The 13,609-nt window shown below is 58.8% G+C and overlaps 1 non-coding gene across 1 annotated transcript; it reads left to right on the top strand.

The window, feature by feature from the left end:
* Nucleotides 1-12,992: 12,992 nt before the first annotated feature.
* LOC131869976 (5S ribosomal RNA) lies at nt 12,993-13,111 on the top strand. The gene has a single exon (XR_009368344.1). It is a non-coding gene; the product is annotated as a 5S ribosomal RNA (ribosomal RNA).
* The last annotated feature ends 498 nt before the right edge of the window (nt 13,112-13,609 follow it).

Here is a 13,609-nt window from a genome sequence, read left to right as displayed (position 1 = left end):
GGTAAGGGAGTGAGAGCCCCAAACATAGCTGGGCGAGGCGCTCACTCCGCTCTTTAATATCTCGTTAATACCGCCAAGGAAATGGCACAAGCACACACACACAAGCATCCTCGGAAGAGGACAGTTCGAGTGACAGGTCAAATCCAAGAGTTCCGAAGACTACCTCCAGGAACAATCGGGAACAAGACCGATTACAAGTCGTCGAGTCTGTTACTGGGCGAACACGAGATGCGCACAGGAAATCGATCAGCCCTCACAATGGCCCAAGGCCAGAGATCGGACTGCTACGATTTACCCCAACAATCATCGTGCCACTCTTCGCAGAGAGGTGATAGACGCCAACGAGCCCGCGCATAGCAATCGAGGTGTAAAAAGGGCGTTGAAGGCAGGAAGCCTGGACGAAAGAGGCTACGAGGTCACCTCGAAGCGGTCTAAGAATCGGGCGCACTTGGGGCGACTACCAGTGCCAACCCCTTATCCCGCGGTGCGTCCGACACACAGAAATTTCCAAGGCGGCCAAGGAGCCTCCCCGCATAGCAATCGGGGTGTGAGGTTACGGATGCAGCATTGATAGCAATCGAGGTGGGAGGCGAAGGATGCAGAAGTGAGAGCCGAGGGATGTAGCAGAGATAGCAATCGGGGTGTGTGATGCAGAAGAGATAGCAATCGAGGTGTGCGGTGGGAAGGGCCCAGCAGCCAGAATGCATGAAGCGACGGATGAAGCAGTGATGACAACCGGGCTGTGAGGAGAGGAGGGATGCAGCCAAGAAAGCAATCAGGGCTCGAGGCAAGGGATGCATCAAGGATAGCAATCATGTTGTGAGGCGAGATTCCAAAGGCTAAACGTGAGAGGCTGCAGGGTCGACTCAGAGAGGTCTATGCATGTGAGAGGCTGAAAGCAAGGTCAACTCGGAGCGGTCTATGCATCGGGCGCGCTTGGGGCGACTACCAGTGCCAACCCCTTATCCCGCGACGCGTCCGACAAAGAGAACGTTCCAAGGCGGCAGAGGAGGTTACCAGCCGAAGGATGCAGTAGCAATAACAGGTATAGTTCCGCGGCGGCCGAGAAGACTCACCGCATAGGAATCGGGATGCGAGGCGAGGGATGCGGCGGGAAGGCCCCGACGGCTAAACGGAAGAGGCTGCAGGGCCGCCTCGGAATGGTCCAAGCATCGGACGCGATTGGGACGACTACCAGTGCCAACCCCTTATCCCGCGATGCGTCCGATACACAGATAGTTCCAAGGCGGCCGAGGAGCCTCACCGCATATCAATCGGGGTGCGAGGCGAGGGATGGGGCGGGAAGGCCCCAACGGCTAGACGGAAGAGGCTTCAGGGCCACCTCGGAATGCTCCAAGCATCGGACGCGCTTGGGGCGACTACCAGTGCCAACCCCTTATCCCGCGATGCGTCCGATACACAGATGGTTCCAAGGCGGCCGAGGAGCCTCACCGCATAGCAATCGGGGGTGCGAGGCGAGGGATGGGGCGGGAAGGCCCCAACGGCTAGACGGAAGAGGCTTCAGGGCCGCCTCGGAATGGTCCAAGCATCGGACGCGCTTGGGGCGACTACCAGTGACAACCCCTCATCCCGCGATGCGTCCGATACGAAGATGGTTCCAAGGCGGCCGAGGAGCCTCACCGCATAGCAATCGGGGTGCGAGGTGGGGGATGCGGCGAGATGGCCCCAACGGCTAGACGGAAGAGGCCACAGGGCCGCGTCGGAATAGTCCAAGCATCGGACGCGCTTGGGGCGACTACCAGTGACAACCCCTTATCCCGCGATGCGTCCGATACGAAGATAGTTCCAAGGCGGCCGAGGAGCCTCACCGCATAGCAATCCGGGTGCGAGGTGGGGGATGCGGCGAGATGGCCCCAACGGCTAGACGGAAGAGGCTGCAGGGCCGCCTCGGAATAGTCCAAGCATCGGACGCGCTTGGGGCGACTACCAGTGACAACCCCTTATCCCGCGATGCTTCCGATACGAAGACAGTTCCAAGGCGGCCGAGGAGCCTCACCGCATAGCAATGGGGGTGCGAGGTGAGGGATGCGGCGAGATGGCCCCAACGGCTAGACGGAAGAGGCCACAGGGCCGCCTCGGAATAGTCCAAGCATCGGACGCGCTTGGGGCGACTACCAGTGACAACCCCTTATCCCGCGATGCATCCGATACGAAGATAGTTCCCAGGCGGCCGAGGAGCCTCACCGCATAGCAATCGGGGTGCGAGGCGAGGGATGCGGCGAGATGGCCCCAAAGGGTAGACGGAAGAGGCTGCGGGGCCGCCTCGGAATAGTCCAAGCATCGAACGCGCTTGGGGCGACTACCACTGCCAACCCCTTATCCCGCGATGCGTCCGATACACAGATAGTTCCGAGGCGGCCGAGGAGCTGGGGGATGCGGCGAGATGGCCCCAACGGCTAGACGGAAGAGGCTGCAGGGCCGCCTCGGAATAGTCCAAGCATCGGACGCGCTTGGGGCGACTACCAGTGACAACCCCTTATCCCGCGATGCGTCCGATACACAGATAGTTCCGAGGCGGCCAAGGAGCCTCACCGCATAGCAATCGTGGTGCGAGGTGGGGGATGCAGCGAGATGGCCCCAACGGCTAGACGGAAGAGGCTGCAGGGCCGCCTCGGAATGGTCCAAGCATCGGACGCGCTTGGGGCGACTACCACTGCCAACCCCTTATCCCGCGATGCGTCCGATACACAGATAGTTCCAAGGCGGCCGAGGAGCCTCACCGAATAGCAATCGGGGTGCGAGGCGAGGGATGCGGCGAGAAAGCCCCAACGGCTAGAGGGAAGAGGCTTCAGGTCCGCCTCGGAATGGTCCAAGCATCGGACGCGCTTGGGGCGACTACCAGTGACAACCCCTTATCCCGCGACGCGTCCGATACACAGATAGTTCCAAGGCGGCCGAGGAGCCTCACCGCATAGCAATCGGGGTGCGAGGCGAGGGATGCGGCGAGAAGGACCCAACGGCTAGACGGAAGAGGCTTCAGGGCCGCCTCGGAATGGTCCAAGCATCGGACGCGCTTGGGGCGACTACCAGTGACAACCCCTTATCCCGCGACGCGTCCGATACACAGATAGTTCCAAGGCGGCCGAGGAGCCTCACCGCATAGCAATCGGGGTGCGAGGCGAGGGATGCGGCGAGAAGGACCCAACGGCTAGACGGAAGAGGCTTCAGGTCCGCCTCGGAATGGTCCAAGCATCGGACGCGCTTGGGGCGACTACCAGTGACAACCCCTTATCCCGCGACGCGTCCGATACACAGATAGTTCCAAGGCGGCCGAGGAGCCTCACCGCATAGCAATCGGGGTGCGAGGCGAGGGATGCGGCGAGAAGGACCCAACGGCTAGACGGAAGAGGCTTCAGGGCCGCCTCGGAATGGTCCAAGCATCGGACGCGCTTGGGGCGACTACCAGTGACAACCCCTTATCCCGCGATGCGTCCGATACACAGATAGTTCCAAGGCGGCCGAGGAGCCTCACCGCATAGCAATCGGGGTGCGAGGCGAGGGATGCGGCGAGAAGGACCCAACGGCTAGACGGAAGAGGCTTCAGGGCCGCCTCGGAATGGTCCAAGCATCGGACGCGCTTGGGGCGACTACCAGTGACAACCCCTTATCCCGCGACGCGTCCGATACACAGATAGTTCCAAGGCGGCCGAGGAGCCTCACCGCATAGCAATCGGGGTGCGAGGCGAGGGATGCGGCAAGAAGGACCCAACGGCTAGACGGAAGAGGCTTCAGGGCCGCCTCGGAATGGTCCAAGCATCGGACGCGCTTGGGGCGACTACCAGTGACAACCCCTTATCCCGCGACGCGTCCGATACACAGATAGTTCCAAGGCGGCCGAGGAGCCTCACCGCATAGCAATCGGGGTGCGAGGCGAGGGATGCGGCGAGAAGGACCCAACGGCTAGACGGAAGAGGCTTCAGGTCCGCCTCGGAATGGTCCAAGCATCGGACGCGCTTGGGGCGACTACCAGTGACAACCCCTTATCCCGCGACGCGTCCGATACACAGATAGTTCCAAGGCGGCCGAGGAGCCTCACCGCATAGCAATCGGGGTGCGAGGCGAGGGATGCGGCGAGAAGGACCCAACGGCTAGACGGAAGAGGCTTCAGGGCCGCCTCGGAATGGTCCAAGCATCGGACGCGCTTGGGGCGACTACCAGTGACAACCCCTTATCCCGCGACGCGTCCGATACACAGATAGTTCCAAGGCGGCCGAGGAGCCTCACCGCATAGCAATCGGGGTGCGAGGCGAGGGATGCGGCGAGAAGGACCCAACGGCTAGACGGAAGAGGCTTCAGGGCCGCCTCGGAATGGTCCAAGCATCGGACGCGCTTGGGGCGACTACCAGTGACAACCCCTTATCCCGCGATGCGTCCGATACACAGATAGTTCCAAGGCGGCCGAGGAGCCTCACCGCATAGCAATCGGGGTGCGAGGCGAGGGATGCGGCGAGAAGGACCCAACGGCTAGACGGAAGAGGCTTCAGGGCCGCCTCGGAATGGTCCAAGCATCGGACGCGCTTGGGGCGACTACCAGTGACAACCCCTTATCCCGCGACGCGTCCGATACACAGATAGTTCCAAGGCGGCCGAGGAGCCTCACCGCATAGCAATCGGGGTGCGAGGCGAGGGATGCGGCGAGAAGGACCCAACGGCTAGACGGAAGAGGCTTCAGGGCCGCCTCGGAATGGTCCAAGCATCGGACGCGCTTGGGGCGACTACCAGTGACAACCCCTTATCCCGCGACGCGTCCGATACACAGATAGTTCCAAGGCGGCCGAGGAGCCTCACCGCATAGCAATCGGGGTGCGAGGCGAGGGATGCGGCGAGAAGGACCCAACGGCTAGACGGAAGAGGCTTCAGGGCCGCCTCGGAATGGTCCAAGCATCGGACGCGCTTGGGGCGACTACCAGTGACAACCCCTTATCCCGCGACGCGTCCGATACACAGATAGTTCCAAGGCGGCCGAGGAGCCTCACCGCATAGCAATCGGGGTGCGAGGCGAGGGATGCGGCGAGAAGGACCCAACGGCTAGACGGAAGAGGCTTCAGGGCCGCCTGGGAATGGTCCATGCATCGCACGCGCTTGGGGCGACTACCAGTGACAACCCCTTATCCCGCGACGCGTCCGATACACAGATAGTTCCAAGGCGGCCGAGGAGCCTCACCGCATAGCAATCGGGGTGCGAGGCGAGGGATGCGGCGAGAAGGACCCAACGGCTAGACGGAAGAGGCTTCAGGGCCGCCTCGGAATGGTCCAAGCATCGGACGCGCTTGGGGCGACTACCAGTGACAACCCCTTATCCCGCGACGCGTCCGATACACAGATAGTTCCAAGGCGGCCGAGGAGCCTCACCGCATAGCAATCGGGGTGCGAGTCGAGGGATGCGGCGAGAAGGACCCAACGGCTAGACGGAAGAGGCTTCAGGGCCGCCTCGGAATGGTCCAAGCATCGGACGCGCTTGGGGCGACTACCAGTGACAACCCCTTATCCCGCGATGCGTCTGATACACAGATAGTTCCAAGGCGGCCGAGGAGCCTCACCGCATAGCAATCGGGGTGCGAGGCAAGGGATGCGGCGAGAAGGACCCAACGGCTAGACGGAAGAGGCTTCAGGGCCGCCTCGGAATGGTCCAAGCATCGGACGCGCTTGGGGCGACTACCGTTGCCAACCCCTTATCCCGCGATGCGTCTGATACACAGATAGTTCCGAGGCGGCCGAGGAGCCTCACCGCATAGCAATCGGGTTGCGAGGCAGATTATTGGGAAGGGAACCCCCTGGGATGCGGCTCAAGCAGTGCCCAAAGGGACTGGAATGCGGAATCACATCGAGAGACCCAAATGCTATACGAGGGCTCAAATCGAATTATCGATTTGGCCACGACATGGACGCATCGGAACGACTACCTTTGCCGAACCACTCGCAATTGCATCCATACCGAAACCAATAGACATTTCCGTTAGAGCCCTCGCATAGCATTCGGGAATCTCGCATGCCCCTCTAAATCGACCAATGCTGGCGCTCAACGAAAATCCGAGCGCTACCACCGTTCGAGCGCCAGCATTGGTCGAGTTAGAGGGGCACGGGGGAGAATGCTCCAGTCAACACCTCCCCTATATAAGTTATTTGTCCGATTCTCGCACAACCGTAGTCTGCCTCGTCGAATCAAACAACGGTCCCAGATTCCGACTTCCGTTCCGTAGAGACCCAAAAGCTAGATGGAGGCTCGCAAGAAAGAGAGTCGGCGCATAGCAATCGGGTTTCTCGAACGTTTAGGGACCGAGCTCACTTGCGGATAGGGCAAAATCCGCCAAGCAACCCAAAAGCTAGACGGGGGCTCGAATCGAATCGCCTAGGCGGCCACAACAACGACGTGTTGGATCGACTACCAGTGCCAAACCATTCAGCAAGACTAGTCTGTGTCGAGGCCGGATAGAGATTCTCAGAGAGCGCCCGTATAGCATTTAGGAGACCTGCCGCGTCCCTCACACTCGACAAATGGTGGTGCACGTTTATAAATCCGAGCGATCCCAACCCTTTCAAGCACCAACATCGGTCGAGATAGAGGGGCACGGAGGGGGCTGCGTGAGACAACACAGTCCCCTATATAAGTTATTTGTCCGATTCTCACACATCCGAAGAATGGTCATCAAATCGGACAACAGCCCAAACTTCCGACTTCCGTCCCAGAAAGCCCAAGAGCTATCTAAAACGTTCATGGCCGGAACTCGATCGCGGCTATACCAGTCCGCCAAGCAACCCAAAAGCTAGACTGGAGCTCTAGTCGAATCACCTCTGTGGCCATTGCAAGGACGTGTTGGAGCGACTACCATTGCCGAACCATTCCGCAGGTCGAGTCCATACCAAGGCCGCATAGAGATTCACGATGAGCTCCTGCATAGCAATCAGGAGACTTGCCGTGTCCATCACAATCGATAAATCCTGGTGCAAGATTTTTGCATCCGAGCGCTCCAACCAGTCGAGCACCAGCATCAATCGACATAAACGGGCACGGGGGGAGGATGCTCGAGAACACTACCTCCCCTATATAAGTTATTTGTCCGATTCTCAAGCAGCCGAAGTCTGGTCATCGAATCGGGTCAAAGACCACAACTTCCGACTTTACCCACAATGCAAGTCATCGAATCGAACATCGGCCCCCGAGTCGGACTCCATGCGTATGTCAGGTCATCGGACCCAAATTCCGCCTTCCTGCGCATGGCGGGCCATCAATATCAACTCGGTCATCGGACCCAAACTCCGCCTTTCTGCGCATGGCACGCCTTCAAATCGGTCATCGGACCCAAATTCCGCCTTCCTGTGCATGGCGGGCCATCAACATCAACTCGGTCATCGGACCCAAATTCCGCCTTTCTGCGCATGGCACGCCATCAACTCGGTCATCGGACCCAAATTCCGCCTTCCTGCGCATGGCAGGTCATCGGACACAAATTCAGACCTCGCCAATATGCCTACGTATCGAATCGGTCATCGGACCCAACTTCCGACTTCATCCATACTGTAGGGTCTTTGAGGTTGGCGCGGTGCGCTCAACCCGGGGAGTCGACCCATCGAAGCATACACCTCCCCTATATAAGCTATTTGTCCGATTCCCACACCTGTGTAGTTTGCACCTCTGACCAGGACATCGACCCCAACTTCCGAACTCGACTGCAACGACGGCACCAGCGCCTTGGTGCGCACCTTGCGACGCACAGTCCCAACATTCGCCTTCCTGCACATGGCAGGTCATCGGACCCAAATTCCGACCTCGCGAGTATGCCTACATATCGAATCGGTCATCGGACACAACTTCCGACTTCATCCATACCGTAGGGTCTTTGAGGTTGGCGCGGTGCGCTCAACCCGGGGAGTCGACCCAACGAAGCATACACCTCCCCTATATAAGCTATTTGTCCGATTCCCACACCTGTGTAGTTTGCACCTCCGATCAGGACATCGACCCCAACTTCCGAACTCGCCTGCAACGACCGAACCAGCGCCTTGGTGCGCACCTTGCAACGCACAGTGCCAACATTCGCCTTCCTGCACATGGCAGGTCATCGGACCCAAATTCCGACCTCGCGAGTATGCCTACATATCGAATCGGTCATCGGACCCAACTTCCGACTTCATCCATACCGTAGGGTCTTTGAGGTTGGCGCGGTGCGCTCAACCCGGGGAGTCGACCCAACGAAGCATACACCTCCCCTATATAAGCTATTTGTCCGATTCCCACACCTGTGTAGCTTGCACCTCCGATCAGGACATCGACCCCAACTTCCGAACTCGACTAAAAAGACCGCACCAGCACCTTGGTGTGCACCTTGCAACGCACAGTGCCAACATTCGCCTTCCTGCACATGGCAGGTCATCGGACCCAAATTCCGACCTCATGAGCATACCTACTAATCGAATCGGTCATCGGACCCAACTTCCGACTTCATCCATACCGTAGGGTCTTTGAGGTTGGCGCGGTGCGCTCAACCTGGGGAGTCGACCCATCGAAGCATACACCTCCCCTATATAAGCTATTTGTCCGATTCCGACACCTGTGTAGTTTGCACCTCCGCTCAGGACATCGACCCCAACTTCCGAACTCGCCTGCAACGACCGAACCAGCGCCTTGGTGCGCACCAAAAGTGCGCACTTTTGGAGGGCACTTTTGTGCGCTCCAAAGGTGCGCACTTTTGGAGGGCACTTTTGTGCGCTCCAAAGGTGCGCACTTTTGGAGGGCACTTTTTGGAGGGCACTTTTGTGCGCTCCAAAGGTGCGCACTTTTGGAGGGCACTTTTTGGAGGGCACTTTTCTGCGCTCCAAAGGTGCGCACTTTTGGAGGGCACTTTTTGGAGGGCACTTTTCTGCGCTCCAAAGGTGCGCACTTTTGGAGGGCACTTTTTGGAGGGCACTTTTCTGCGCTCCAAAGGTGCGCACTTTTGGAGGGCACTTTTTGGAGGGCACTTTTCTGCGCTCCAAAGGTGCGCACTTTTGGAGGGCACTTTTGTGCACTCCAAAGGTGCACACTTTTGGAGGGCACTTTTTGGAGGGCACTTTTCTGCACTCCAAAGGTGCGCACTTTTGGAGGGCACTTTTTGGAGGGCACTTTTGTGCGCTCCAAAGGTGCGCACTTTTGGAGGGCACTTTTTGGAGGGCACTTTTGTGCGCTCCAAAGGTGCGCACTTTTGGAGGGCACTTTTGTGCACTCCAAAGGTGCGCACTTTTGGAGGGCACTTTTCCTGCGCTCCAAAGGTGCACACCTAGGTGAGCACCTTCGACCACACCTTGTAGCACACCAAACTCTGACTTTCGACTTCATCCGCAATGCAGGGTCTTTGAGGTTGGCGCAATGCGCACAACCAGGGGAGTCGACCCATCAAACCCAACACCTCCCCTATATAAGCTATTTGTCTGATTCTCATACATGCGTAGCCTGCAGGAGCAATTAGGACATCGACCCCAACTTTCGGCTTCTAAACGAAAACAAGGTCTTTGAGGTTGGTGTAATGCGAACAACTAGGGGAGTCAACCCATCAAACCCAACACCTCCCCTATATAAGCTATTTGTCTGATTCTCATACATGTGTAGTCTACAGGAGCAATTAGGACATCGACCCCAACTTTTGACTTCTTAACGAAAACAAGGTCTTTGAGGTTGACGTAATGCGCACAACCAGGGGAGTCGACCCATCAAACCCAACACCTCCCCTATATAAGCTATTTGTCCGATTCTCATACATGTGTAGCCTACAGGAGCCATTAGGACATTGACCCCAACTTTTGACTTCTTAACGAAAACAAGGTCTTTGAGGTTGGCGTAATGCGCACAACCAAGGGAGTTGACCCATCAAACCCAACACCTCCCCTATATAAGCTATTTGTCTGATTCTCATACATGTGTAGCCTGCAACAACGATTAGGACATCCACCCCAACTTCTGAATTCGTCTGCGTTGACCGCACCAAAGGTGCACGCCTTGGTGCTCACCAAAATCCGACTTCCGACTTCTTCTGCTATGCGGGGTCTTTGAGGTTGGCGCAGTGCGCACAACCAGGGGAGTCAACCCACCGAATGCAACACCTCCCCTATATAAGCTATTTGTCTGATTCTCATACATGCGTAGACTGCAGCAATGATTAGGACATCCACCCCAACTTTTGACTTCTTAAACAAGACAGGGTCTTTGAAGTTGGTGCAGTGCACACAACCAGGGGAGTCGACCCATCAAACGCAACACCTCCCCTATATAAAGCTATTTGTCCGATTCTCATACGTGTAGTCTGCAGCAGCGATTAGGACATCGACCCCAACTTCCGAATTCGTTTGCATTGACCGCACCAAAGGTGCACGCCTTGGTGTGCACCTTGGAGTGCACTTTGGTGCTCACCTCGGTGCACACTTTGGTGTGCACCTCGGTGTGCACCAAAGGTGCGCACCTTGGAGCGCACCAAAGGTGTACACTTTGGAGCGCACCACATAGGGTCTTTGAGAGGTTGGCGCAGTGCGCACACCAAGGTGGGTGTTGAGGTGCGTGCCGAGGTGGGTGGGTGCTAGGGTGCGCTCCATGGTGGGTGCCAGGGTGGGTGCGTGCTAGGGTGGATTCCAAAGAGGGTCATAGGGTGGGTGCCAAGGTGGGTTGGTGATATAGTGGGTTCAAAGGTGGGTACTAGGGTGGGTTCCAAGGTGGGTCACAAGTTGGGTGCCAGGATGCGTGGGTGTTAGGTTGGGTGCCAAGGTGGGCTCCTGCGTGGGTGGGTGCTAGGGTGGGTTTCAAGGTGGACGCGAGGGCGGGTGCCAAGGTGGGTAACAAGTTGGGTGTTAGGATGGGTGAGTGCTAGAGTGGGTGCCAAGGTGGGTGGGTGCTAAGGTGGATGCCAAGGTGGTTCACAGGGTGGGTGGGTTCTAGGGTGAGTTCCAAGGTGGGTCACAGGTTTAGTGCTAGGGTGCGTGTCAAGGCGGGTGTCGAGGTGCCTGGGTGCTAGGGTGTGGATGCCAATGTGGGTCATAGGGTGGGTACTAGGGTGGGCTGCAATGTGGGTGCCAAGGTGGGTAACATGCTCGGTTGGTTCTAAATTGGGTGTCAGGGTGGGTGTGCACCCACCTTGCCCGAGGTGGGTGCCAAGGTGCCAGTGTGGGTGGGTGCTAAGGTGGATGCCAAGGTGGGTGAGAAGGTGGGTGATAGGTTGAGTGGTAGGATGGGTGGGTGCCAAGATGGGTCACAGGGTGGGTGCAAGGGTGGGTAGGTGCTAGGGTTGGTGTCAGGGTGGGTGGGTGCTAGGTTGGGTTCCAAGGTGGGTGCGAGGGTGAGTGTCAAGGTGGGTCACAGGTTAGGTGCTAGGATGGGTGAGTGCTAGGGTGCAAAGGTGCCAGGGTGGGTGCTAGGATGGGTCGATGCTAGGGTGAGTGGCAAGGTGGGTCCACAAGTGTCAAGGTGGGTGCCGAGGTGGGTGCCAACTTGGGTTCCAAGGTGGGTGCCAAGTGGGCGACTGCTATGGTGGATGCCAAGGTGGGTCACGGGGTGGGTGCCAAGTTGCTAGGTTGTGTTCCAAGGTGGGTGCCAACGTGGCTGCTAGGGTGCGTGGGTTAAAGGGTGTGTCACAACGTGGGTGCCAGGATGGGTGCGCACCCACACTGGCCAAGACGGGTGCAAGGTTGGGTTCCAAGCCCGGTCACAGGCTGGGTGCTAGGATGGGTGGGTGCCAAGGTGGGCACCAGGGTGGGTGCACCCACCCTGGCCAAGGTGGGTCACGGGGTGGGTCCTAGGGTGGGTAACAGGGTGGGTACTAAGGTGCGTGCCAAGGTGGGTCATGGGGTGGGTGCCAAGGTGGGCACCAGGGTGGGTGTGCACCAACCCTAGCCAGGGTAGGTCACGGGGTGGTTGTCGGGGTGGGCGTCAAGGAGCCAAGGTGGGTGGCAAGTAGCCAAGTTGCGTGCCAAGGTGGGTGTCGGGGTGGGTGCCAAGGATCCAAGGTGGGTGCCAAGGAACCAAGGTGGGTGTCTGGGTGGGTGCCGAGGTGGGAGCCAGGGTGGGTCCCAAGGTGAGTGCAAAGGTGGGTGCCAGGGTCAAGGTGAGTGCCAATGTGGGTTCCAAGGTGCCAGGGTCAGGGTGAGTGCCAATGTGGGTTCAAAGGTGCTAAGTTGGGTGCGAGGTTGGGTGCGAGGGTGGGTGGGTGCCAAGGTGTGCTAGGTGGAAGCCCGGGTGGGTCGGCATCCCATGGGTGTCGAGTTGGGTGCCTGATGGGTGCTTCTTGTCAAGTTTTAGTCGTCGGGACTCATTTCGAGCCTTAGAGGTCGTTTCTTGTCCGGTTGCCCTGTCTTCGACCTGGGAACCCAATTTTGGTCCTCGGGTCCCATTTTTTTTTGTCTCGCATCCCACTTTTGGCCTGTGGCCTTTTCGGGGTCGATTCTCGTTTTGGGCATCAGAGCATGTTTCTTCTCCTAAAACCCAATATTTGTTTATTAAGTCTCGGAACACATTTTTGTTCTCGTGGACCCATCATGGGTCTTGGAACGCATTTGTGGTCCTTGGGTCCCATTTTGCATCCCGAAACTTGTGTTTTGGTGCTTGATCCCTATTTTGGGTGCCCACCTTGCACCAAGTGCGCACCCGGGGCAAACCGAGCGCCTTGGTGCACCGGGGCAAGATCGAGCGTGCACCCGAGGCGCCCCGAACATGCACCAAGGTGCACTCGGCCCACATGTGAGCGCAGGTCGTTGCGCCCGAGGTGGTGTGTGGGCACCGCGTTGCAGACGGGACACTGCACGCACACGACGCCCCGTCCAGGTGCACGCACGTAGGCCGGGCCGGGTGCACACCCGACGCCCTAGCAAGGTGCGCGCACCCGGGCAGGGCTCACACTTGGCGAACGGGGCGCACTTCGCGAGGGAGGGTGTGCACCTCGACGGGGGTGGGTGGCCGGGGTGGATTCGCACGTGGGTCGCGGTTTGCTAAGTACACACTGCGACAAGCTCATAACGGGTGCGATCATACCAGCGTTAGTGCACCGGATCCCATCAGAACTCCGCAGTTAAGCGCGCTTGGGCCGGAGTAGTACTAGGATGGGTGACCTCCCGGGAAGTCCCGGTGTTGCACCCTTTCTTAGTTTTTCGCCGGGCGTCGCAATGCTATTTGAATAAACCTTTTGCCCGTTTGCGTTCTCGTCGGGGCCGGGCCGGGCCGGGGTGCGCTGCCCGCACTACCGCGCGCGCGGGGGGCGACACCGAGCGCGCACCCGAGGCGCCCCGAGCACACAGGCCACGGTGCAACCCGGGCGTTGTGCGCGCACCCCGGTGCGCCCGAGGTGCTGCGCGCGCACCCAGGTGAAATCGGTGTGCACCTCGGCCAGTGCGCGCTCGGTCGAGTCGCGCACGTTGGCCAAGGTGCACGGTGATGTTTCTTACTCTAAGGTTCCGCACCAGACGCCCGGGACAGGTGAGCGAAGCTGGGCGGGGCCGGGTGCGCGGCCGGGGCAGGTGCACGCAGCTGGAGAGAGCTTTGGAGCACACCAGAGGTGCGCACCTTGGAGCACACTTCGGAGCGCACCAATGATGCGCTCCATTCAAAAGTTTCCTGAAAAGGCAAAAAAAGTTGAGA

Source organism: Cryptomeria japonica, unplaced genomic scaffold (assembly GCF_030272615.1).
Source record: "Cryptomeria japonica unplaced genomic scaffold, Sugi_1.0 HiC_scaffold_277, whole genome shotgun sequence".
Lineage (NCBI taxonomy): Eukaryota > Viridiplantae > Streptophyta > Pinopsida > Cupressales > Cupressaceae > Cryptomeria > Cryptomeria japonica.
Note: the sequence above shows the minus strand (reverse complement) of the source record. Positions and strands in the feature narration are given on the sequence as shown.